We start from the raw sequence: 27,839 nt of genomic DNA, 5'->3' as shown, positions 1-27,839 counted from the left end.
CTTCAGTGGATGGGGCTTTATATATTGCTACATTCTGTTCTTGACTTAATTTGCAACAGTGAAGCTAGGAATACCTTGCATATTTTTTTGTTTTAGGTCCTTCTGAGAAGTTAGTTTACTTATAGATAGATAAATAATACAAAATAAGACTACCCTTATGGAACATTCCTTTTTTTGAGTCTCCTTTCAGAGTCTTCATAAACTAAGATTAAGAAGGGCTAAAATATTGTTTCTGGATAGAAACCTGGGTCTCTCCAAGTTTGGTAGGCATGTTAAACAGCCTTTTGCTCTGGATGTAGTAATATTGGGTCTGATGCAAATGGTTTCTTTCTGGTTTATTCATTCATTAAATAAATAATTATTGCATACTTACAATATGCTTAGGACTCTTTTAGGTGTTTAGGACAGAGTTGTTAAAATTGTTTAAGCTCATGGGGCTTCTATTCTGTCAGAGAAGAAGATAAACAAGCAAATACATTCATAAATAAATGACATGTTTATAGATTAAATGGAAAATGTAGTTTCTTTATACAAAACAAAAAGTATAATTTATAATTTGTTTCCAATCTCAAATAGGTTTGCTCTATAATGAAATTGTTTAGTGATAACATATATCTTTTCTTTATTATATATGTAAATATAAAGACATACTTCAAAAGAAGAGGTGAGAATTAAAATAAGAGGTGAGCCAGTATAAATCATAGGGATTGCAAGAACCCTGAAGTAGGCTCTTTAGCTAATTTTAGGAACAGACAGAATTTTGCTACTGCTGGAACATAGTAAACAAGTGAACAAATTGTATGTTTTATTTAGATTAGTGATCATCAAAGTGTGGTCAGGTACCTAGATAGTGAGAGGCAGGCTAGCAAGCTGTTCCCTTGAGTTCATGAGATAAGACATCCTGTCCCCAGGCACCCAATCCATGCAGGTTCTAGAGTGTTGTCAGATTATGAAAAATTAGGATGCTACAGCTCAACACACTGATTCTCAAAGAATGATTCCTGGGCCGATGACATGAAAATCACCTAGAAATTTGTTGGAAATGCAAATTCTCAACCCTATTCCAGACCTCTGGTATGAAGGACCTGCTTTGTAACAACCCATACAGGAAATTTTTACCCTAGATAGAACTACTTACTGATAAATAACTGGAGATATAGATGTGAAGTAAAAGGGTCTTGAGGTAAGATAGTGTAAAGGCAAAGTGCCAGCCAGTATATTGTAGATAGGTAAGTTAATTAGATACCTTGTAGGCAGTTAAACATGGCCTCCCTTAAGGCCCCAGCCCTCCAGGAGCCAACACAGCAAGGAGCCAACATAGAGAACAATTGAGACACATTCACTGAAGGCCAGCATTGTAAAAGGAGAGAAACTACCACACCCATGTAGGATGAATAGCAGTGATTGATATTCTAAATAGATATCAATCACCCAGCCTTTCCAGAAATATCCCTGACCCTGACCCTTACTGAAAGTTCTTATATGCTTGCTATGAGACTTGCTCCCTCATTGGACCCCCATTTAATCAATATTACCTGGGTGACTGTACTTGTAATCTTATTGGTTGATCATGGTTTTGTCCCACCTCATCCCCACCTTGTAAATTTCCATTGGGTCTTATAGTTTTGTCCCACTTTGTACCCGCCTTACCATATGGCTTTGCTGTATAAAACATCTTTGATTTCTCATAATTTTTCCTTTCCCTTCTTTCCTTTCCCCTGCCCCTAACACTACCCCTACCCCTTTGGACCTTTTCTTCCCATTTTACATTATCGATTATTCATTCGAATCATTGGTACATTTTAGGTATACAATATAATGACATTCATCATTGGAAATTTGCACCTTTACATAGTCTCTCTTGGTTCTTATTTTTCACCCTTGCCCAGCCCTCCCTTCAACCCCTCCATTCCTCCCTATTTACAAAGATTTTGTTCCTATTTTTCCATTTTCTCATATTAATCCCATTCCCTTCTATCCCTTCCCCTAGCCCTCCCACTTCCTTCCCCTTTGCCCCTTTTCTTCCTATTTCACATTACCTATTATACGTTTAGTCCTTATATACACTTTCAGTTTCTCACACCAGAGAAACTATTTGGTATTTACACATGTGTTGTCCTATTTATTTCACTTAAGAGTATCGCCTCAATGTGCATCCACTTAGCTATAAATGCCTCTAATTTCTCATTTTTTATGGCTGAGTAGTACTCCATTTTATAAAAAAAACACATTTTCTTTATCCAGAATGGAAATAAAGTCTTTCTAAATAGGGAAGGGTGGAGGGAATGAAGGGAGGGCTAGGAATGGGGAAAAAATAAGAACCAAGATGCATTATGGAAAGGTACAATTCCCAATGAGAAATGTAATTGTGTTGTATACCTACAATGTACCAATAAAAAAAGTTAACACACACAAAAAAGGCACAGATATCCTTAAAAGTGAAGAAAATCCACATTTCTTCCCATATCCGTTCATGATCTGCTCCAACGTGCTCAAAGTGCTGCAGATGAAACTCAGTTTCTCCAACATGTGAGTCAACCGGACTCACCAGGAATTTTCCTAGAGCCCCTGTGTTCAAAGGGGGCCACATCTTTTCCAAGAGGTCACAGAGACTGCAACACGGATCTAGAAGCAAGTTGGGAAATGGAGTGGACAGAGGAGACTTTTAGCAATGTAAAGACTTCAAGCACTTTTTGGTGGGCTCACACCTTGAGGCTTGGTCCACAGCAAGAATTCCAAAGCAAAGGATTCATTGTCGTCCTTCCTGCAACCCAAATTCAAGAGTCTCAGGCAGTTCCTTGTCCACTTTCAGATCCATTTTTGAGTTGTCTCCCTTCAGCCATTTAGGTACCTTAATTTCTAATTTCTCATACTTCCTCTAAGTGATTCTCTCTCTCAGCTCTTTGAGCAATAAAGAATCTTTTCCTTCTTCATTTTTAAAATGTCCCCCAACCCCCAAAGTTCAGCTTTCTGAGGAAATGTTTGGTTTTATAAACTATGCTTTTTGCTTTCCAAATAAGTGGAATCAAGAGTCTAACTTGATCTACCTACTTCGTACAAAAAGAGCTGTTTGTTTTTGCAGCTTTATTGAGATATAATCCACCTTCTGTAATATAACTCATACATTTAAAGTGTACAATTCAGTGGCATATATATGTGTTTATATTATTTTTTTCCACAATCAATTTTAGATCATTTTCATTATCCAAAAATGAGAACCGGTATCCATTAGCAGTCATTCTTCCATCCCTACTCCCTGATCCCCAACCAGCCAACCCTAGGGAACAATTTATCTACTTTCTGTCCCTTCAGACTTCCTTACCTTAGATATAAATAGAATTATATAATATGTGGCCTTTTATGACTCATTGCTTTCACTTAATATTTTCAAGTTTCATCCATGTTATAGCAATTCTCAGAATTTCCTTCCTTTTTACTGCCAAGTATTATCCCATTGTATGAATGTGTCACATTGTGATCATCCATTCCTCCTTTGACATCTGTTGATGAACATTTAGGTTATTTCCAATTTCAGCCATTATGAATAATGCTGCTATGAACATTTGTTTACACATTTTTGTGTGGATTGTTTTCATTTCTCTCGGGTATATCGCTAAGAGTGGAACCCTATGATTAATCTTAAAAGGAATTGCCAAATTATTTTCCAAAGTGGTAATATTTTACATTCCCACTAGCAATATATGAGGGTTCCAATTTCTCTACATTCTTAATATTATCTTAGTATTATCTGTTTTTTAAAATAGCCATCTTTATGTGTGTGTCCTATGATGTATCATATTAAAACAGTGGTATCATAAAAAAAAAAAAATCAATGAAAAGTGGGGTGGGCAGGCAATCAACTTTCTGGTCCCCCTTCTGTCTCTCTTAGACAGATGCTTTCTTTCCTCAATAAATTTTTCTTACTCTTAAACTCTGTTGTTCCTAGAATTCATTCTTCAATTTTAAAGAACACAAACTCACATTTTGGATATCTAATAGGTTTGGGAATTACATCTCTTCCCCCTATATGAAGTATATACAGTTCTACTGTTACAGCTCAATGCAGGTAGTCCAGGAGAATAGAGCATGCACCCAAAAGTTTCAGAGGCAGAGTATACAGTTTTATTCTTGACGTCAGAGGGTCAGTCTGGGAATTCTCCACAAAGAGACTGACTGAGCAACTCAGCCAGATCTGGGTTATTATACACTTAAGGAAGGGGCAGGTTTACAAGTTTCAATCCTTCATTTATGTATGGGCCTGACAACCTTATTTGTTACAGAATTTCATATATAGCGGGCTCATTGGTAACACAGTATGCTGAGTTATATCTTATTTGAATATGAAGGGAAGGCAGAACAAAGAAAATCCCTGAGATGTCTGAGGGAGCCAGGCCCAGGCAAATGAAAAAATGGAAACAAAGTCTTTGTAAATAGGAAGGGGTGGAGGGGTTGAAGGGAGGGCAGGGGAAGGGGAAAAATAAGAACCAAGAGATATTATGTAAAGGTACAAATCTCCAATGATGAATATCATTATATTGTATACCTAAAATGTACCAATAAAATTAATTTTAAAAAAGTAATGGAGGGAAGTCATCTTTCCCTGTTAGCACGTCCAGTTTTGGCTACAGAGAAGTTTATTTTCCTTTCAACAGAAGTGCTAGAGATTGGTAAGAAAAGAGACAAGTAAAAATCATAATATTAAAAATAAAAACTAGAACTGCAGAATATAAGGCCAGTCAAAATTATTTTTTCTTCTCTAAGAACACAATAAGCTTGAGCAATTCCCTTTCACTTGCAAATGATTCAGCCATTCCCTTTTTACTTGCACACATTCCTCTTTTTCCTATGAATAGATAATCTTTTCACCTGTAAAATGAGCTTTCTCCTCTGAATGGACCATAATCTTTCTCTGGGTGGGGCATACCTCCAAATCAATACCAAGACTATAGATCCACAAATTTCAGATTTCCACTGACAAAAGCACATGAAGAGTCCCACCTCCAAACTGTAGCTTACATGCCTCTTTCTCTTGAGGGCTTGCATTCTATTTCTTTGAGTGTTTACTTTTTAAATTTCTGCCTAATGAAACCTTACTGTGCCTCTTAATGATGTGTCTGGAAAATTCTTTTTCTGTGATGGGAATCACTGAACCTATGAAACTATTCTACGGTTAAGGTGGATTGGGCTCTCTGTTTCATCTTCAGGAACCACCTCAGGCCCTGTCCAATGACATTTTCTCTTAGCAAGCCAGGAACAAGAGCAAAAGTGTTGTCAGAACTGGGACTTGGAAAAATTTATCCACAGACTTTTCAATTTTTTTCTTCACTACTTCCCCTAACCCCTGGTCTTATGAAGTGTAGTTTATTCCTTTTTTCTCACTTTTACTCTCTCTTTTTCTGCAAACCTCTGCAGCCTTAGATATTTTCCTTTTCTTCTATGTTTTCTTTTAGAGGCTTCCAAGCCCCTAAAAGTCAATGCTTACATAGAAAAAGAACTGAAGCCAAGAAGTACTGGCTCCCTCTAACCAGAAATGGGAAGTGGTGTCAAGAGAACCACTCTATGATATATAGCAGCCTCATTAGGTACTCCCTCAGGTCATAAGAGCCCATTTCTGGGTCAGATGAAACTAAAATTTGCTCACTAGGGAGATACATATAAGCATAGACCCATCCAATGTGTCAGGCAAAATTTCTCATAAAATCAGCATGGGAAATTGACTCTTGATGATATAGGAGAAATATAACCTCCAACTTGCTAGATGTCAGATGTATAGAGTTCATGTCCCCTGAAATTGAAGAGTGAATTCCAAAGGACAATGAAGTTTTAAAAGAGGAAAAATTTATTGAGAGATAGCTCCTGAGGGACAAGAGGTGTCCTGAGTTGGTTGCCACCCAGACCCTTTGTCAGGGGTAATTTATACAGCAAAGTCACAATGTGGGTACAACATGGGTCAAAATATAATTGACTTAGGGGATTACAAGTATATCTGCTTAGCTAATATTGATCCAATAGGGAAGCAGGTCATGTAGCAAGGGTACATGGAAAGAACAGTCATTTTGGGGAAGGGATGGGTCTGGATGCTCTGGTCACCCACCTGGGCAACTGATGCTTATCTGGACCTCTTGGAGCAAGTGATGCTAATTCTAGTATAGTTCCAAGTTACTGCTTATCCCTTATGGAGGCATGTATGCCTAGACATTGCAACTTTATCATAAGACCTGGCCTTCTTCAGACGTGCCTCCAGCCACAATTCTGATGTCTTTACTTTTTCTGCTGACCTCTTTGAGAGTGCAGTCCCTCTCTGACTGTATATTAATTTTTATTTAACTTAGTTTCCTATAATATTCCCTCCTCTGAAGAACTATCCCTAGCTGTGGTTAGGGGATAATGTTTCAATGTAGCTGGTTTGAGCTAAGAAGGTTTGGTATAGGGGAGACTGTAGTGAGGAGCCTTCTCCAGAGTGCTAATCTAAGGGGATTTCAGAAGTTATGTTGCAATTTAGCACTTAAGAACTCCCTTTACAAGGTCAATTTAGTGAATCCTGGTAAAAAGAGTCTGGCACATATCTCATTGGTTCCCTCTGCATGATCATATGGAGTTTGGCAGCCTCTAAATGAGCACAAACAAAGTATACCAAGAGATTAAAGCATGTACAACCAAAGCTTGAGTACTATAATGGAAAGGCAAATTGGGAAAAATAGCCACATCCAGACACTGCTCTTAAGGGACTGGAATAGCAATTGTAACAAGCTGCATCCTAGAACTGTTTACTGATGGAAGTTATCTAGAACTCTGATATTTATTTTATTGTTTTAAGATCTTAGTTTACCAGATGTGAATTACTTATCTAAAGACAAGTTTAATTTAGTAGTGTACAAATCCCTCTAGTTTTAGCTGTTAGAAGATGGAGAGGTCTGCAGTTTTGAAAGATGATTTTAGCTAAGGAATTTAAAGATTCTTGCTAAGCTTTTATAGCTTCCACTGTAGCTTTCTAGCATAATTGAGCCATAAGAGTGGTCAGCCTCAAGTGTAACTAGAAAATGAGAGCAAGGGTCAGTGATTGGAGCCCTCTTTCTATATCTAGCCTTTATTACTATGGTATTATTTTTATATATCTTTTATTATACTTTTATGCTAGATGTTTAAGACCAAGTTAAAGTGAGACCTGTGCTAATCAAAATAAACCTTTTGCTATATATCAAGGTAAGTTAGGGCTCATTAAGCATTCTTTTTGTAAATATGTACAGAGACTCTTAGCTCCACTAACAATGTCAACTGCCAGGATGGGCCAGTCTTTCCCAACCACGTGGCTTCTCATGAAAGAATGGGAGGCATTTCCCTCTTTGGTGACCCTACTTTCTGGCACACCATACATTGGTTGAATACTGTCCTCTACAGTCCAACAATCTGCCTGCTCAGGAGGGTAGGAGACTCACCAATGTTGTAATATCTTATAGAAAATGTCCCCTCATTTCCCAGGTCCTTGTTGACCTTGGAGAGCCAGGGTCAAAATATTAGTAATTCTCTTAACCCAGTTATCTTTCTAGCTCTGGTCTCCAAACCTCAGTTGTTGAATTCAACTAAAAATACTTCAATAAAATCAGATGCTGCATTAAGCTTTTCTTCCACCTACCACTATTCCCCCCTTTGAACCTCCCAATTGGTATCCTCATCCAACCACCTGCTATTCTCCCCACCCCACTTCACCTACCTCATTGCAGTACAACCACAAATAATAAACTGTCATAATGTGCACAGAGAATAGACAAAGGAGGCAAGTGTAACTGCAGGGACTGTCACACACAAGTGTTATAAGATTGAACCTGTAGATGCTGTTATAACCAGAAGTAATTCTTTTGGCAAAACATAGGGCCAGAGTCAAAATCACCTATAGTAAATAACAGAAGGAGTAAATATTAGCAATGGTCATATAAAGCCAAAAATTATTCATAGGGAGGGAACACCCTATTAAAAATCTCCATGTAAGCCACAAACTTTGCTCACTTCTCTAGTCTCCAATCTGCAGTAACCTCCCCAAAGGAGGGGAAAAAAAGAGGGGGCCAATTATATATCTACATCTATATCTATATAGATGTAGATATATAAAGAGAGAGAGAGAGAGATAGAGAGAGACACACACACAGAGAGGGAAGGAAGTAGAATACCTCCACCCCCCTCAACTCTCCCAAAGCAGAGCAAGAATCACAAACTGAGAAGAAAACAAATATCAGGTAGGAGAAATCTATGAAAAGTTCATAGAAGGGATGAAGAAAATAGATAAGTTCAAAGAAGAAATGAACCAAAACTTCACAGCAATTAACTCAATATGCCCACAGTGAATTTTGAGGAAATAGGTAAAAAATTGCATGAGCTAACTGAATCAGGTCAAAATTTGAATGGCAGATTCAACAACAGTATACAATCCTCAAAATGATGTTGGATAGAAATATCTGAAATAAAAAATTGAATAATTTTTTGATTGAATAGAATTGAATAATTGAAAAATAATTCATGCATTGCAGAAATGACCAATGAGAAAAGAGTATGGTCTGATATTGAGAACACAACAGGGAATTATGAAAAAGACCTCAAAGAAGACAAAAAGAAAATAAAATAAAAAGAGAAAACTATCCAGTAGTTACTAGATAGCAACAAGAAGATCAATCTAAGTCAGACTTAGAGAAAAACTAGAAGATAGCAGAGATGGATTCACTAACATCCTTATAGAATTCGTGGAAGAAGCACACCCTACCGAGGTCCCGAGTCACGTGGAAGATGCCAAATCACCCCGCTGCAGACAGACAGGTCTTCCCATGCCCTACTGAGGTCCCAAGTCATGCAGAAGATGGCAAATCACCCTGCTGCAGACAGGCAGCCACCTGGTTCCACACTACAAAGACACAGAGGACACCAGACCACCAGACCAAGGTACTGAGACCCGCTGCTCCTGGCCCAGAGGTAGGGGATTCTGAGCCACCATCCCACTGCACCTGGTCTAGAAGAATGGGCTTCCCGGTCACCATCCCTCCTGCTGCTCCCAGCCCAGAGGAAAGGGCTTTTGGGCCACCTTCTGTCCTGCTGCTCCTGGCCCAGAGGAAGGGGCTTCCAGGCCACCATCCCTCCCACAGCTCCCAGCCCAGAGGGAGGGTCTTCTGAGCCATCATCCCACTGCTCCTGGTCCAGAGGAAGGGGCTTTCTGGCCACCATCCCTCCCGCTGCTCCCAGCCCACAGGAAAGGGCTTTGGGGTCACCATCCCTACCGCTGCTCCCACCCCTGTCCCACCTCTACCGGCTCAGAGGAGGTAATCCATGCAGGTGCTAACAGCCTACCACTCCAGTCAAAATGAGAAAACATGTAAATAAGTCTCAAAACCAGACTTCCAGATCACCTACAGCAACCCGAAAGGGAAATGAGAAGGAACACTCTGATACTCAACAACCTGGACCCACTGAACTGGCAACAAAAGGGGATCTGGAAAAAATGAAATCAGAAATAATTTCTCAGATAACAGGAGAAATTGTGCCCCTAGTGCAAGACATGATTAATAAATCTAGAGAGGAGATCAGGAAGATGATGGAATCCCAACATAAGAAACAAATGGAATCCATAAAACAGATGCAAATAGATTTCCAGGAGGTGAAAAACTGCATTGAAAGTCTAAACAGCAGAATGAGCCAATGTGAGGACAAAATTTCAGATATAGAAGATAAGATTGCAATTAGTGACCAGGAAAAGAAAAATTGCTTCAAAATTATAAGGGAATATGAAAAATCAATCCAGCAGCTGATAGAAGATGCAAAGAAGAATAACATAAGATTGATTGTGGTCAATGAAGAAACAGGAGAGAGTGCAGATGACATAAAATATCTCTTCACAGAAATAATGGCAGAAAACTTCCCAGGCAGGGGAAAAGAACTTGACATACAGATAAGTGAGGCATATAGGACTCCAAATAGACTTGATAAAAAAAATCTAAACATAGGCATATCATTGTTAAGATTCCAGAAACTCAACAGAAGAACAAAGTTCTCCAAGCAGTCAGAGAAAAGAAACAAACCGCATACAAAGGAAAGCCCATCAGAATCACAGCAGACTTCTCAACACAAACCATCAAGGAAAGAAGAGCTTGGAGTGACATATTCCAAGCCCTAAAAGAAAACAGCCTCCAACCCAGACTGATGAACCCTGCAAAACTATCTTTCAAAATGGATGGAGAAATAAGATACTTTCATGACAAAGAGCACCTTAGGAACTTCATGAATACCAAACCAGCACTCCAAAGAATTTTACACAATATCTTAGGAACAGATATTGAGGATCACAACCCCAGGAAGCAAAGCAGAATGAACCCATCTGGCATGACAAGAAATTAAACGTAAAGGGGGAGAATCCAACGAAAAGAAAAAGTCAAGGCAATGACAAGTCAATACGTTTCACTTATAACCATCAATGTTAATGGTCTCAATTCACCAATCAAAAGAAATAGACTGGCAGAATGGGTCAAGAAGTAAAATGCAACAATATGCTATGTAAAAGAAACACATTTAATTCAAAAGGAAACTCATAGACTGAAAGTTAAAGGGTGGAAAACAGTACTCTATGTGACAGGAACGCTAAAAAAATCAGGAGTAGCTATCCTTTTTGCAGATCAAGTAGATTTCAAACCAATACTGATTAAGAGAGATGAAGAAGGACACTACATCTGTGTAAAGGGAACAATCCAAGAGGAAGAGATGACAGTCATATATATCTATGCACCAAACACTAGTGTGCCCAACTACATAAAACAAATACTAACAGACATGAAAAGTCATATATGCACTAATACAATTGTAGTGGGGGACCTCAACACCCCACTGCCACAAATAGATAGATGAACTAGACTAAAAATAAGTAATGAAATATTAGAACTCAATCGAACTCTTGAACAAATGAACTTAACAGATGTTTACAGAGTCTTCCACCCCACAAAATCAGAATACACATTCTTCTCAGCTGCACATGGGTCATTCTCCAAAATAGACCACATACTCACACACAGAACATGCTGAAGTAAGTGCAAAGGAATTGCACTTATCCCCTGTATATTATCAGACCATAGTGTGATAAAATTGGAAATCCATAGCAAAAGAAACTCAAAAATTTCATAAACACATGGAAATTGAACAACACACTTCTGAATAACCAATGGGTCACAGAGGAAATTAAAGAAGAAATCAGACAGTTCCTTCAATTAAATGACAATGACAATACAATGTATCAGAATCTATGGGACACAATGAAAGCAGTCTTACAAGGGAAATTCATAGCAGTGTAAATGCATATTAGGAAAACAGAACAATCCCAATTAAACAACCTGATGCTGAACCTCAAGCTTCTAGAAAAAGAAGAGCAGGACAACCCCAAAGCTCATACAAGGGAGGAAATTATAAAGATCAGAGGAGAAATCAATGCAATGGAAACTAAGAGAATGATACAAAAAATCAATGAAGCCAAGAGTTGGTTCTTCAAAAGAATCAACAAAATTGACAAACCTTTAGCCAACTTTGTCAGAAAAAGGAAAGAAAAGGCCTAAATCCATGCAATTAGGAATGAAAAGGGTGAATTACAACAGACCCAGCAGAAATCCAGATGATCAACAATACCTACTTCCAGAACCTCTACGCCAATAAGATGGACAACACAGAAGAAATGGACAGATTCCTAGATACATATGAATTACCAAAGTTGAATGAAGAAGACCTATAAATTCTGAACAACCCAATATCAACCAATGAAATTGAAAATATAATTAAAAACTTATCAACTAAGAAAAGCCCGGGCCCTGATGGCTTCACTGCTGAATTCTACAAGACATTTAGAGAGGAACTGCTGCCACTTCTGTTTAAACTCTTCAGTGAAATTGAAAGGGAAGGAATACTCCCAAATTCATTCCTGGAAGCAAGCATCACCTTGTTCCCCAAAGCAGAGAAAGACCCAACTGAAAAAGAGAACTATAGGCCAATCTTACTAATGAACATAGATGCAAAAATCCTTAATAAGATACTGGCAAACAGAATGCAGAAGATCATCAAGAAGATCATACACCCTGATCAAGTGGGATTCATCCCAGGGATGCAGGGATGGTTCAACATACGCAAATCAATCAATGTAATACACTATATCAATAGAGCCAAGGACAAAAACCATATGATTATCTCCATAGACACAGAAAAAGCATTTGACAAAATCCAACATGCATTTATGATAAAAACCCTAAAAAAATTGGAATAGATGGTCTCTATCTCAAACTGATAGAAGCCATCTATGAAAAAACCAACAGCCAATATCATACTAAATGGTCAAAAACTGAAATCCTTCACACTCAAATCAGGAACAAGACAAAGATGTCCACTATCACCACTCTTGTTCAATATAGTTCTGGAAACATTAGCCATGGCAATTAGACAAGAGAAAGAAATAAAAGGAATAAAGATAGGAAATGAAGAAGTCAAATTGTCATTATTTGCAGATGACAAGATACTCTATATAGAAGACCCCAAGAACTCCACCAAAAGTCTTCTAGACTTAATAACCAAATTCAGTCAAGTAGCTGGTTACAAGGTCAACACACAAAAATCAATAGCTTTCCTCTACACCAATGACAGACTCACTGAGAGAGAATTAGGGCAAATAATTCCTTTCACAGTAGCATCCAAAAAACTGAAATACCTAGGAATCATCCTAATGAAAGAAATCAAAGACCTCTTCTCTGAAAACCATGGCACTCTGAAAAGAGAGATTGAAGATGATATCAGAAAATGGACAGACATCCCCTGCTCCTGGGTAGGAAGGATTAATATAGTGAAAATGACCATACTTCCAAAACTGCTATATAGATTTAATGCAATTCCAATTGAGATCCCAGCAGCATAATTCATAGACCTTGAGAAAACAATCCAAAAATTGATTTGGAACAAGAAAAGACCCAGAATAGCAAAAGCAATTCTAGGTAATGGAGACATGGCAGGGGGTATCACAATCCCCAACCTGCAACTCTACTACAAAGCTACTGTGATAAAATCAGTATGGTACTGGCAAAGAAACAGACTTGAGGACCAGTGGAACAGATTAGAAGATGCAGAAACAACGACAGACACACTCAGCCATCTCATCTTTGACAAAGGAGCCAAACACCCTCACTGGAGGAAAGATAGCCTCTTTAATAAATGGTGCTGGAAAAATTGGGCTTCAACTTGCCAAAGATTAAAACTAGACCTGTATCTCCCACCATGCACTAAACTAAAGTCAAAATGGATTAAAGATCTAAATATTAAAATAGAAACTTTGAACCAGTTGGAGCAGAGTTTAGGTAGAACGCTTGAAGACATCGGTGTAGGAAAAGATTTTATGAACAAAACCTCAGTTGCCCGGGAACTAGCAGAAACAATCAACAAGTGGGATCTCTTATTAAAAAGCTTCTGCACAGCAAGAGAAACCACCAGCTGTGTGAAGAGACAACCCACAATGTGGGAAAAAATCTTCACCTCCTCTTCCTCAGACAAAGGTCTACTATCTCAAATCTATAAAGAACTTCAAAAGATCAGACCTCCCAAATTTAAAGACCCAATCTGAAAATGGGCATCTGAAATGAACAGACATTTCTCAGACAAAGAAGTAGAAATAGCAAATAAATACATGAAGAAATGTTCAACATCACTGTTCATTTGAGAGATGCAAATGAAAACAACACTGAGATTGCACTTCACTCCAGAAAGAATGGCTGCTATCATGAAATCAACCAATAACAAATGCTGGCTGGGGTGTAGGGCAAGAGGAACCCTGCTCCACTGCTGGTGGGAGTGTAGACTGGTTCAACCACTGTGGAAATCAGTACGGAGATACCTCAAAGAACTAGGACTGGAAGTCCCATTTGATTCCGCTATTCCACTGCTGGGGATCTTCCCCAAAGAACTAAAAGAATCATACCACATATATGATATATGTGTGCTCATGTTCATAGCAGCCCAGTTTGTGATAGCCAAAACTTGGAAACAGCCCAAATGCCCATCAACTGGAGACTGGATAAAGAAAATGTGGTTTTTTTAAAAAATGGAGTACCACTCAGCCCTAAAAAAATGAGAAATTAGAGACATTTATAGCTAAGTGGATACACATTGAGGCAATACTCTTAAGTGAAATAAATAGGACACACATGAATAAATACTGAATAGTTTCTCTGGTGTGAGAAAGTGAAAGTGTAAATAAGGACTAAATGCATAATAGGTAATGTGAAATAGGAAGAAAAGGGGCAAAGGGGAAGGAAGTGGGAGGGCTAGGGGAAAGGATAGAAAGGAATGTGATTAATATGAGAAAATGGAAGAATAAGAACAAAGTCTTTATAAATAGGGAGGAATGGAAGGGTGGAAGGGAGGGCTGGGCAAGTGTGAAAAGAACCAAGGGAGACTATGTAAAGATACAAATTTCCAGTGATGAATATCATTATATTGTATACCTAAAATGTACCAATGATTAGAATGAATAATCGATAATGCAAAATAGGAAGAAAAGGTCCAAAGGGGTAGGGGTAGTGTTAGGGGCAGGGGAAAGGAAAGAAGGGAAAGGAAAAATGATGAGAAATGGAAAAAATGGAAATAAAGTCTTTGTAAATAGGGAAGGGTGGAGGGTGTCAAGGGAGGTCTAGGAATGGGGAAAAAATAAAAACCAAGATGCATTATGTAAAGGTACAATTTCCAATGAGAAATGTAATTGTGTTGTATACCTACAATGTACCAATAAAAGAATTTCATCCAAAAAAAAAGAAAAAAAAATAACTCCCAACCTGCTAGATGTCAGATGTACTGAGTTCATGTCACCTGTAAACCTGTAGGATTGCAAGTATAGCTGTTTAACTAATATTGATCCAATAGGGAAGTGAGTTACATAGCAGGGGTACTTGAAAAGGACAGACTTTTTGGAGAAGGGATGGGTCTGGATGCTCTGGTCACCCAGTTAAGCAACTGATGCCTATCTGGACCTCCTGAACCAGGGACTGCTAATTACAGTTTACTTCCAAGTTACTGCTTATCCCTTTGGGAGGTATATAGGCCTGGCCATTGCATCTTTATCTTGAACCCTGTTCTTCTTCAGATGTGCCTGTAGCCACAATTCTATGTCTTTACTTTTCACTGACTTTCTTAAGAGCCCAGTCCCTCATTAACTGTATATTAATTTATGTCTAAGTTAATTGTTTGTAATATTGAGACACCATGGACAGGACTGGCCTTTGGGATGACACTCAGGGAAGCAGTCTCCTTAAATCACATACATCTTTGGGTCCAAAATACTTTAGGCAAATGAGATCCTACAAACTGCTCTTTTAATCTTTTCTCTTTCCCCTAAGAAAACCCTAATCCTCTTCTTGTCCCCTCTCCTCTCCAACTCTAAGACTTTCAACTGTCAGAAAACTCAAATACTTTAACTGTTTTTGATATTAGTTATCAGGGAGAGGCAAGGAGTTGGAGGTTGCAGGTTGATAATTGGGAGATAGGGAATGCAGAAAGTTTTCTCATGGCTCTGGGTACAGCTTCTACCAAGCTTCTACCTTCAAGGAGAGGGAAATAGTCCTCAGATTTGCACATTTTAAGAGCTTACAAAGTCACAATGACCCTTCTTTTAAAGCAAGAGATATCACATAGGGCATCTCTCAGGTACTGGGCAGTCTCTATTACCTTCACTGTGCATGGAGGCCACAATCATTGGGAAAGGTAGAGAAAATAAATGAGACCCTAGAGACACATCTTTGCAAAATGAACCAAGGAACCCATCTACATTGGCCTCACTTACTACCATTAGCTCTTATCAAAGTAAGAAATACACCTCAAATTCTAGGTCTCAATCTTTCTGAAAATGCTTTATGAACATCCTTTTCTCACTGATTTTTGCTTTTGTAGAGATGCTAAAAGATGCCTTGCTAAAAGATGCCACCTTACTGGCTAAATTCCAACAGACTCTTCAGCAGCTAACAAAAGCTCTGCCTAAAGAAAAGAGAAATCCCATATTCTACCCTGCAGATTTAGTACTGGTAAAATCTCTTCTCTCATCATCTCCTTCCCTAGAATCAACTTGGGAGGGGCCATACACTGTGATTCTGTCACCTCTGTCAGCTGTCAAGGTATCAAGTCTAGACTTCTGGATACACTTCACTTGACTGAAGCCCTGGGAAACAGAAACTGTCCCTTAGTGTAAACAACAACCTAAATACTCTTGTAAATCCATAGAATATTTAAAGTTCTTATTCAGAAAGAAAACAAAGTCTCCCGATAAGTAATCTGAGACATTACTCTTAGCTTTTTTACTAATTACTTTCATACCACTTGAAGAAGAATCCATTTTTTTTCTAGTTGTGGGCACAGAAATATGAAGTCATTATGACAAACATCTTGCTGGATGTGTAGCCTGTTCCCCTTGATGAATACCCCCGGACTCTCTTGGTGGGTATCTCCATTTCAGGGAGATGATTATAATAAGCTACAAGACTACATGGATGAGACACAAGAAAGTTCAGTATTTCAAAGTTTAGCCCACCATTATACGGCATCTCTCCTATAAACTCTACCCTTAATGATCCTAGACATAGTTGGATTTGTTTTCTAGAATGCCACTGAAGTATCTCCACAGACTCTAGTAGAACCCCTATTAATTAAGAGTAAGTGTCCTATCATGAGAACCAACAATCATAGATTTCAAGATGGCTACTTTCAGGTATGGGATAATTATATGTGGTTAACTCCCACAATAGAACAACTTAGTAGAAAGGCCCCCTTATGTTGGGAGCAACAACAACAAAAAATTATTACTATTCTCATTGGCCTAACCCTACTAAGTGCTTGGAATGGACATTCCCTGAGCATCATATACACATCATAACCTTACAGGTGGAAGACTGGTTTAATCATCTCAGAATTAGTTTGAAATTAGATGGGAAGCCTTCAATGGCACTCTGGGACTAGATGAGAAACCTCTAATGGCACTCATTGGTCCACTGATTGGAACCAATTTGTGGCCCTGACTACTCCCTGGATAGATAGGGAGATGCATACTGGGATTTGCACTGTTACAAGACAGGAGGGTCAAGAATATTAATCAACTTGTAAACTTACTCCATCTAAGACATTGATGGTCTAGCAGGGTATTTCACTGGTATGATCAGTTGGATATCTTTGTCCCTTCCTTAGGGTGAAAGGATGTCATGCAACACATCAAGGTCTTGACTAATTATACTCAATGGGCCTTAAACAACACCTTGACTAGAATCTCTCTGCTAAAGCAAGAAGACAAATTGATGAGGCAAGCTGTTTGCCAAATTTGGATGGCACTGGATATCTTAACAGCAGCACAAGGAGGTACTTGTACATCTGTAAAAGCTAGATTTTGTATGTACATTCCTGATCCTTCTGCTAATATCTTTTTTAAAATTTAAAATGTATAACTTTATTATCACTCACTAAACACACACATATACAAAAATTAAAATTATTAAAAGAAAAACAATGCAAGGGAAAAAAACTATAATAATATTCAAATATAATAGAACTCAACCAAAGAAAACAGAAAAGTACTTAAACATTTTCCCATATAATTTTAAAAAAATCTCAAGCATTAACAAGACATCAGAAAATGTGATTTGTTTTAGAAAGATTTTCAAAACTAATATTGAACAAATAGCGGTCTGGAGAAAAAATTCTAATTAACTAGTAGACTCCACATACGCCAATTTTTTAAAATTTAAGTTTTAATATAGTCATGTGACATGTGATGGAAATATAATCTGAGAAATATGTTATTAGGCAATTTCATCCATGTGTATCACAAAGTACAACACAGAGTGCCAATTTCTAAGTGCAAACTGAAAAGGGAAACATCAATCATCTGTGATGGCCCCTGGATATTATTCAAATACGCAGTTAAACATGAGATACATGAGGCTACCACTGGCATAGCAGTACACTATTTTACAGTAAACTCTTTTATATAAGTAGGATTATGCTCTAAAGGATGAAAACACAGCACATTAGGACAAGTACCTAAAACAGTAACAGTCATTTATCACACTATCGAATAGTGCGTACTATACATAGTTGGATGTGCTTCTTCTGGAAACATACCCTTCTCGCCTCTGATCTCAGGGACTCTTCCTTCTCAATGCACTGATGAGCTCCAGCCTAGTCTCTATCTACATCTCTACCTATAGTTTTAAACACAATCTATATATGGATTCATTCCAGATTCCAGCCTGTAACTCTGATCTCTCCCCTTCCCCTCCTGCCACCCCTACCCATTTGAACCTTTTCTTCAAATTTCAAACTATCCATTATTTGTTTCACTCATTTTTATCCTGAATTACACTTTCAGTTTCTCACCCTACAGAAACTATTTGGTATTTACACATGTGTGTCCTATTTATTCCACCTAAGAGTATGGCCTCAATATGCATCCATTCAACTATAAATGACTCTAGTTTCTCATTCTTTATGGCTGAATAGTACTCCATTTTATTAAAAAAACACATCTTCTTTATCCAGTCTACAGTTGATGGGATCTTGGGCTGTTTCCAAGTTTTAGCTATTACAAACTCTGTCACTATAAACAAGGGTGCACATATATCACTGTGGTATGATTCTTTTAATTCTTTTGGGAAGATCCCCAGCAGGGGGATAGCTGGGTCAAATGGGACCTCCAGCCCTAGTTCTTTGAGGTATCTCCATAGTGATTTCCACAGTGGTTGCACCAGTCTGCACTCCCACCAACAATGGAGAAGGGTTCTTTTCTCACCACACCCCCACCAGCATTTGTTATTGGTTGATTTTTTCATAGCAGCCATTCTTTCTGGAGTGAGGTGGAATCTCAGTGTCATTTTCATCTGCATCTCTTGAATGACCAGTGATGTTAAACATTTTTTCATGTGTTTATTTGCTGCTTTTACTTCTTTGTCTGAGAAATGTCTGTTCATTTCAGATGCCCATTTTTGAATTGGGTCTTTAAAATTGGGGGTCTGATTTTTTTCAGTTCTTTATATATTCTAGATAGTAGTCCTTTGTCTAAGGTACAACTGCTGAAAATATTTTTCCCACATTGTAGTTTGTCTTTTAGCTCTGTTGGTGGTTTCTCTTGCAGTGCAGAAGCTTTTTAATAAGATGAGATCCCAGTTGTTGATTCTTTGTGATAGCTCCCATGCTACTGAGATTTTGTTCATAAAGTCTTTTCCTATGCCAATGTTTTCAAGAGTTCTATCTATCTTCCACTAAGTTTAGTTTTTTTGTCTTAATAGTTAGATATTTAATCCACTTCAATCTTAGTTTAGTTCATGGTGATAGGTATGGGTCTAGTTTTAATCTCTGGCAGGTTGAAATCCAGTTTTTCCAACACCATTTATTAAATATGCTATCTTTCCTCAAATGAGGGTGGTTGGTTCCTTTGTCAAGATGAGGTGGCTGAGTATATCTGTAGTAGTATCTGTATCTTCTAATCTATTCAACTGATCCTCAGGCCTGTTTCATTGCCAGTACTATGCTGTTTTTATCACAGTATCTTTGTAGTATAGTTTCAAGTTGGGGATTGTGATACCCCCAGCCATGTCTCTGTGGCCTAGAATTGCTTTTGCTATTCTTGGTCTCTTCTGGATCCAAGTGAATTTTTGGGTTTTTTTCTCTAGTTCTGTGAAGTATATTGTTGGAATTTCAATCAGCATTGCATTAAATCTATATAGTAGTTTTTGAAGTATGGTCATTTTCACTATATTGGTTCTTTGTACCCAGGAAGAAGGGATGTCCTTCCATTTTCTTATATCCTCCTCGATCTCCTTTTTCAGGGTGCTGTAGTTTTCAGTGTAGAGGTTTTTGGTTCCTTTGTTAGATTGATTCCTAGATATTTCATTTTTTTGGATGCTATTGTAAAAGGAATTGTTTCCCTAATTTCTCTCTCAGTGAGTCTGCTATTTGTGTATAAGAAGGCTATTGTTTTTTGAGTGTTGACCTTATATCCAGCTACTCTACTAAATCTGTCAATTAAGTCTAAAAGCCTTTTGGCACAGTATTTTGGGTCTTCTAGGTAAAGTATCAAATAATAACAAATAATAACAAATAATAACAGTTTAACTTCTTCCTTTAATATTTTTATTCCTTTTATTTCTTTCTCTTTTCTAATGGCTCTGGCTAATGTTTCCAGAACTATATTGAACAGGAGTGGTGATAGTGGGCATCCTTGTCTTGTTCTTGATTTTAGCATGAAAATTTTCAGTTTTTGACCATTCAGTATGATGTTAGCTGTTGGTTTTTCATAGCCTTAATCAGGTTGAGATAAAGACTTTCTATTGAAATTTTCTGTAGGGTTTTTATCATGAATGGGTGTTGGATTTTGTTGAATGCCTTTTCTGCATCTATTGAGATGATCATATGTTTTTTGTCCTTGACTCTGTTAATATAGTGCATTACATTTATTGATTTATGAATATTGAGACATCCTTGCATCCCTGGGATAAATCCAACTTGGTCAGGGTTTATGATCTTCTTGATGATTCTTTGTATTGTGTTTTTCAGTATCTTGTTGAGGATTTTTGCATCTGTGTTCATTAGTGAGATTGGCCTGTAGTTCTCATTTTGGGTTGGGTCTTTCCCTAGTTTTGGAATCAAAGTAATACTTGCTTCCAGGAATGAATTTGGAAGCCTTGCTTCCCTTTCAATTTCCTTGATGAGTTCAAAGAGTAATAGCATTAGTTCTTCTTTAAATGTCTTGTAGAATTCAGCATTGAAGCCATCAGGACCTGGGCTTTTCTTTGTTGGTAAAAATTTTATTACATTTTCAGTTTCACTCATTGTAATTGGGGTGTTTAGAATTTCTATATCTTCTTCATTTAACTTTGGCAATTCATAGGTATCTAGGAATCTTTCCATTTCTTCTGTGCTTTCCATTTTATTAGAATATAGGTTCTCAAAGTAAGTATTGATGATCGTCTGGATTTCTGCTGGTTCTGTTGTGACTTCCCCTTTTTCATAATTGCATGGATTTGAGCCTTTTCTTTCCTTTTTTTGATAAGGTTGGCTAAAAGTTTATTCATTTTATTTATTCTTTCAAAAAACCAACTCTTTGATTCATTAATTTTTGTATCATTCTCTTAGTCTCCATTGCATTGATTTCTGCTCTGATCTTTATATTTTCCTCTCTTGTGTGAGCTTTGGGTTTGTTATTCTCTTTTTTTTCTAGGAGTTTGAGGTTCTGCATTAGGTTATTTATCTGAGTTCTCTGTTTTCCTAATATGGGGGTTGACTGCAATGAATATCCCGTGTAGAACTGCTTTCATTCTGTCCCGTAGATTTCTGTATGTTGTACTGGCATTATCATTTACTTGTAGAAACTGTCTAATTTCTTCTTTAATTTCCTCTGTGACCCATTGGTTGTTCAGGAGGGTGTTATTCAATTTCCAGGTGTTTGTGGGATTTTTGCAGTTTCCCATGTTATTGTTCTCCAATTTTATTGCACTATGGTCTGATAATATACAGGGGGCAATTTCAATTCTTTTACATTGAGTTAGACATGTCCTATGAACTAGCATGTGGTCTACTTTTGAGAATGACTCGTGTGCAGCTGAAAAGTATGTGTATTCTGATTTTGTGGTGTGGAACACTCTGTAAATATCTATTAAGTCCATTTGTTCAGTAGCTTGGTTCAGTTCTTGAATTTCATTGTTAATTTTTGTCCGGATGTTCTGTCTATTTGTGTTAGTGGGGTATTGATGTCCCTCAGTACAATTGTTTTAGTGCTTATTTGATTTTTCATGTCCATTACTGTTTGCTTTGTATAATTGGGGGCATTCTTATTCGGTGCATATATATTTAGGATTGTCATCTCTTCCTCTTGGACTTTTCCTTTCACAAGGATATAGCAACCATCTTTGTCTCTCTTAATTAGTTTTGGTTTGAAATCTAATTTATCTGCAAATAAGATGGCTACACCTGCTTTTTTCTGGGTTCCTTTTGTATGGAGAACTGTTTTCCTTCATTTTACTTTCAGTCTATGTATTTCTTTTTGAGTTAGATATGTTTCTTGTATACAGCTTATTGTTGGATTTTGCTTTTTAATCCATTCTGTCAGTCTATTTCTTTTGATTGGTGAATTGAGACCATTAACATGGACAGTTATAACTGATAGATTTTTGACTCATCCTTTTCATGATATTTTACTATTGTTGGCTCTTTTATTTCTTATTTTTCCCCTTTTTCCTTCAGTTTTTTACCTTGCCTGGTGGCTTCCCTCTGTTGGGCCGCATGGAGTTGTGACCTTCATTGTCTTTTTCTAGGATATTGGTTAGAATTGTTTGGAGTGGTGTTCATGAAATTTCTCGGGTGTTCTTTGTCATGGAAGTATCTAATTCCCCCTTTCATTTTGAAAGATAAATTTTCAGGATACAACAGTCTAGGTTGGAAGTTATTTTCTTTTAGGTCTCGAAATACTTCACTGCAGGCTTTGATTTGAGGGTTTGTGTTGAGAAGTCTGCCATGATTCTGATGGGCTTTCCTTTGTAGGTGATTTGTTTCTTTTCTCTAACTGCTTGTAGGATTTTGTTCCTCTGTTAGGTTTCTAGGATCTTGGCTATTATATTTCTAGATGTAGAGTTTTTTTGATCTTGGCTAATTGGAGTTCTATATGCCTCACTTATCTCTATTTCCAATTCTCCACCTCTGTCTGGGAAGTTTTCTACTATTACTTCTGTGAACATTTTTTTTTATGTCAATTGTACTTTCTCCTATTTTTTTCGTGGACTCCTATCCATCTTATGTTATTCTTCTTTGCATCATCTAGCAGCGTTTGAATTGATTTCTTATGTTCCCTTACTATTTAAAAATATCTCTGTTTTCATGGTCCTTAACCGCAGTCCTGTCTTCTATATCTGATATTCTATCTTCAGATTCCCTTAATCTGCTCTGCATGCTTTCATTGGAGTTATTAATCTCCTGAATATCTGTTTGAATCTGTTTCATGGATTCCATTTCTTTCTCATTTTGGATGATCATGGTTTCCATTTCTTTCTTATGCTTGGCATTAATGGCTTCCAGTATCTTTTTGGGCTCATTTATTTTTTTTTATCTGTTTCTGTTCTAGATCCTCTAATCATGTCTTTCACTCTGCTCACCATCTCTGCAGATATCTGGGAGATTATTTCTTCTTTGAGTTTTTCTAGAGCCTCATTCATCTGTTTTGTTACTTCCTGTGCTATGAGTTCAGGGTGTCCAGGTGGTATATTATCTGACTTTTCTACCTCATTTCCCTCAGAATTTACCTTTTGTGGGGTGGAAATCTGAGTTTGTGACTTGCTTAAATGTCTCCTCATTTTTGTTTTTGGTACTGTCCTTGGTTTAGTTCCTGGGTTGATACTTTGAAGTTGTTTATTGTAAGTATCTTTGTTTATGTATTTAGAACCCTTATGGAATGATTGCTTCTCAGAGGTGTCTTCCAGGTACAGCTGGTCTTTAGGTTTTGAGTCTCTAATGGCTCTGAGGCTATCTCATTTTCATTATACAAGGAAGGACAACTGATTAGATCAATCACAACACCTTAGCCCAAGTGATACAATCAGCAACACAATAGCATCAAGTACCTTTTACAAAATGTTAATTTATGGTGGTTATTAACCTATCTCCTTCAACTGTGTGAATTAAATCAAGATCAAGGACCAATCTAACATATTTTTATAGTGAATAAACTCTTCAATATAGCAACTTTTACCCTTGAGGATGGGGAGTTAGAAGGACTTGGGGAGGGAGGAATAGCTATATAGAGGGATAGGGGAAGGTTAGCAGTGAGGCCAGAGGGCACAGGTGAAAGAAGGAGAGAGAAGAAAAGAAAAACAAAGAAGAAATATGAATCAGGGCCAGAACAAGAACAAAAAGGAAGATGAAGAACAATGTAGGACAACAAGGGAATTAGGGAGAGAGAGAGAAAGAAAAGAGAAATAGAAAAAAGAGAAAAAGAACAATTTTAAAAGAGTAGCAAAAGAAGAAAAAAAAATCAAAAATAAGAACCAAAAAGTAGTAATTTTGAAAATAAGAAATAAAAAATAAAAATGAAGGGCCTCCTTCAGGGTATGTCTCTGCTGTTACAATAGACAATGTGGGCAGCAGGGTGCAGTCATAAGTCAATGAGTCTCAGTAAGCCAGTCACAGACCTGTGAGATTCAGGCAGATTTCTGGCTGCAAGTCCCAAGTTTATCTCCCTGTCTTCCTGCAGGGCCTCCCTGTCAGTTGCCAGGCAGTACACCCAGGAACAATTCACTTCAACTTCTGAACATTTGGTTTGAAGCACTTATTTGATGAATATTCAATTAAACATTTGGATATAAGATCTTACTAGAAGTTCAGATCTCTGCCATTTATCTTGGAATGTTTCCGAAGACATTTAATCCTTCTGTTAAGCCTACACAATTTTGTACTGGGGTCTCCAATGCAATGATAGATAAGGCCAACACAGAAGGCTTTGCTTTAGAAAATATGATCCTGATGTGACATGTCTTAAGCTGAGCTTCTAGTCTTTCAAACGTTAGGTTATTTTTCCTTTCAAATGGCAAGTTCTCTTGAATGAGTGCATAATAGAGTTGTAGAAATTGAAAGGCAGTGGTAGCTTTGACCTTCCAACACACCTTCTGCAATACAGTCTTTTCCACTCATCAAATCTGAAACAGAATCTACACTGACTTATTCGGATCAAGTCAGTTGTCAATGGAACATTTCTTTCCTCTTTTGATTTTACAGCCAAATTAAAGCAGCTCAGTCCAACACACCCAAGGTGCTTCAGCTGTACCTTCATTTTAGATAGGAATCTGTCCAGTAAATTCACAGCTAGATAAAAATGTCTCCACATCAAAGCCAAAGAACTGAGTAAGACTAAGATCTTTTACTTCAAATATCCTTAGACTTGCAGTCATTCTGAGGCCATTATCGTGTGCAAATCCAATTAGTCTCATGCCACAGACCTTTGGCTGACATATAGCCTACTGTTCCAACAGGGTATTCCACTGGTGTGGCAGTTTCTGGGAGTCAGTTTTTCTCAGTACTTCTATCATCTAGGTAAAGACTGCAGCTTCTTGGCATAACCACCCTCCCTGGGCCTGTTCTCACCTCCCCCCACGATATCAGATACCAGAGGCCTAGGAGATGAAGACACTCAAGGGCAGGAGGGGAGAAGCCCAGGGAGGGAGAACAGTCCTGGGTGGAGGTTTCTGCAGCATAGCCAAGACTACACCGCCCTCCTCCCAGTCTGACCAAAGGGAAGGGCCTTGCTTATGTTTTTAACTGCTCTTCTCATTTCATCTGCAGTAAAATTTTGCCCCCCAAAATGTAATGCAATGTATAGAAGTTGATGTTCTGTACAGTCTTAAAGTAACTACTCTTCTAAGATTAAGGTCTTACTGCAGTAGGGACTTAGAGGAAGAACCTGCAGATGCCAATGGGTAGCTAAAAGCAGGATAAAGATTGGCATCGCTGGTCCCAGGCTGGGAAGGAGGCTCAGTTTCTTTGGCTTCCTTTGGCTTCCTTCAGCACAGGCCCGCAGCCCACCAGTGATGAGCAGAATGAGCTGCAGGTCTTAAATGATGAAAATGTCACCCATGAAAAATGTGCAGAAAACTGTGACTTTCTGTTTTCACCACAACCCCATACCGGAAGAACATCTGTTCTTGGTCTGTCACAGAAGGAAAATGTACCACCCAAGAACCCTGCCAAAGCCACCAAGGTGACTTTTCAGACACCTCTGCAGGATCCACAGACATGCAGGATCTTGAGTCCCAACATGACCAACAAACTTGAGATCCTCCTTGCTCTGGATGACAGCATTGGGATAGAAAAGTTTCACTACACTTGGGTACAGAAAGAGACCCAATAGCTCCCCAAGGTTATGGATACCATGTTGCCCAATGGAATTCTCCAGAAACCAGCTGTGGCTGGTGCTGGCCTTTCTCCATCTCAGCCTCCGAAGACGACAGCTGCAGCAAACCTGGCCCTGTGCACCTTGCTGACCCAAGTTCCCCACGTTCACCCTAGAGCCTGGGAAGACCTGAAAATAAGATGTCTCCAGGACAAATGTCTGGGAGTACTGGCTAGGCCTTGAAGGATAGTGTTAGTTCTCACTCCTCAGCTGAAAGCATGCCCCCCACCACTGAGGTCCTCGAAGATCTTCCAGCACCTCAACACCAAGTGAGTGCTCCTCCTGCAACCCTGGGAGGGAGCCCCTCCAGCTCTGCCCTTGCCCAGGCTGATGTTCCTGGAGGCCCAGGTGCAGATGCACCCCCACGAAGACCTGCCTTGCTCTCAGAATATGGCCCTGGCCAGCCCAGATCCCCATCCAGAGGAACCTGCTAGCCAAAGTGCCATTGGTTCCAGGTGTGAGCCCATAAGGCTAGAGTTTGACTTCTCTAATGGGGCAACCAGCAAAAGGGCAGATCCACCACGGAGACAAGGAAAGAGGACCAAGGAGAGGCAGCCACAGGCTCCCAAGAAGGCAAAAGAGTGAGATAGGGCCAGAGGGGCAGATGTGACCCCTGCAATGGCTTCCCGGGGCTCCTACCACCTCGACTGGGACAAGCTGTGTGACCCAAACTTCAACCCCTTTGGAGGTGGCTCTACATTGGCCAGCAAAGAAGCCCAGACCTCTGAAAGCCCTGGGGCCAGGTTGACAACACCTGCAGAGAACTAACCTCTGAGCCAGCAGCTGTACGCAGCCCCAGAGGATGACAGGCCTGAGCTGCAGATGGCGGCTTATACCCTGAGCACAGAAGGCCAGGTGCAGGAGGGAACCTTGAGCTCCTCAGATGCCTCAGCTCCTACATGTGACCTGGGTTGTGTGCTGCCAGCCCCCTCCCAGCCTGGCCCACAGCCCATCCTGAACCTAGAGGAGGAAAGCTTCATAGACCCTGCCGAGGTTCTAGGCACTGGTGCTGAGGTGGATTATCTAGAGCAGTTTGGGACATCCTGGTTTAAGGAGTCGGCCTGGAGAAAGCAGTCCTTGTACCTGAAGTTTGACCCTCTCCTGAAGGACAGCCCTCTGCGGCTGGTGCCCATGGTCCCAGTGATAGTGTGCAGGGTACAGAGGAGCCTTCCTCAGGGAACCCACCAGAAGCCAAGCTTGTGGAGCTGGATTTCCTGGGTGTGCTGTATGTCCCCGTACCAGGCCTGCCTCTGAGTGTCCTGGAGCCTGGTGGCCTGCCCCCACCCACTGGCCCATCCCCATCGTGGACATGCTACAGTATAGCCAGAGTGACCTGGATGCAGGGGTGAGTGCAGCCCAGGAGAAAAAGGAGCTGAGGTGCCGGTGTGAGGAGCTATGGATCGCTTTGAGGGCATTGTGTACCAGGCGATGGAGGATGCCCAGAAACAGAAGGAGGTCACCAACACTGAGATCCAGAGGGTCCTCAGAGAGAGACCAGCTCACTGTAGACCTGAAATCCATGGAGAAGTCCTTCTCTGACCTATTCAAGCACTTTGAGAAGCAGAAGGAGGTGATTGAAGGCTACCAGAAGAACGAGGAGTCAATGAAGAAATGCGTGGAAGATTATATCACCAGGGTAGAGAAGGAGGGCCAGCGGTACCAGGTGCTGAAGGCTCACGCAGAGGAGATACTCAGGCTGGCGAATGAGGAGATCACCCAGGTCCAGAGCAAGGTCCAGGCAGAGGCACTGGCCTTCCAGGCAAACCTAAGGAAGGAACAGATGCAGGTCCAGTCACTGGAGAAGGTTGTGAAGCAGATGACCAAGGAGAATGAGGAGCTGACCCAGATCTGGGACGACCTCATCTCCAAGATGGAGAAGATCTGA

The 27,839-nt window shown here is 39.2% G+C and overlaps 1 pseudogene; it reads left to right on the top strand.

Annotated features, from left to right (window-relative positions):
- Window positions 1-2,473: 2,473 nt before the first annotated feature.
- LOC101721117 (transforming acidic coiled-coil-containing protein 3 pseudogene) lies at window positions 2,474-27,839 on the top strand (annotated as a pseudogene).

Source organism: Heterocephalus glaber, unplaced genomic scaffold, assembly GCF_053883595.1.
Source record: "Heterocephalus glaber isolate CG9 unplaced genomic scaffold, H.glaber_assembly_v1.0 deba00001613, whole genome shotgun sequence".
NCBI classification, from domain to species: Eukaryota; Metazoa; Chordata; class Mammalia; order Rodentia; family Bathyergidae; genus Heterocephalus; species Heterocephalus glaber.
Note: the sequence above shows the minus strand (reverse complement) of the source record. Positions and strands in the feature narration are given on the sequence as shown.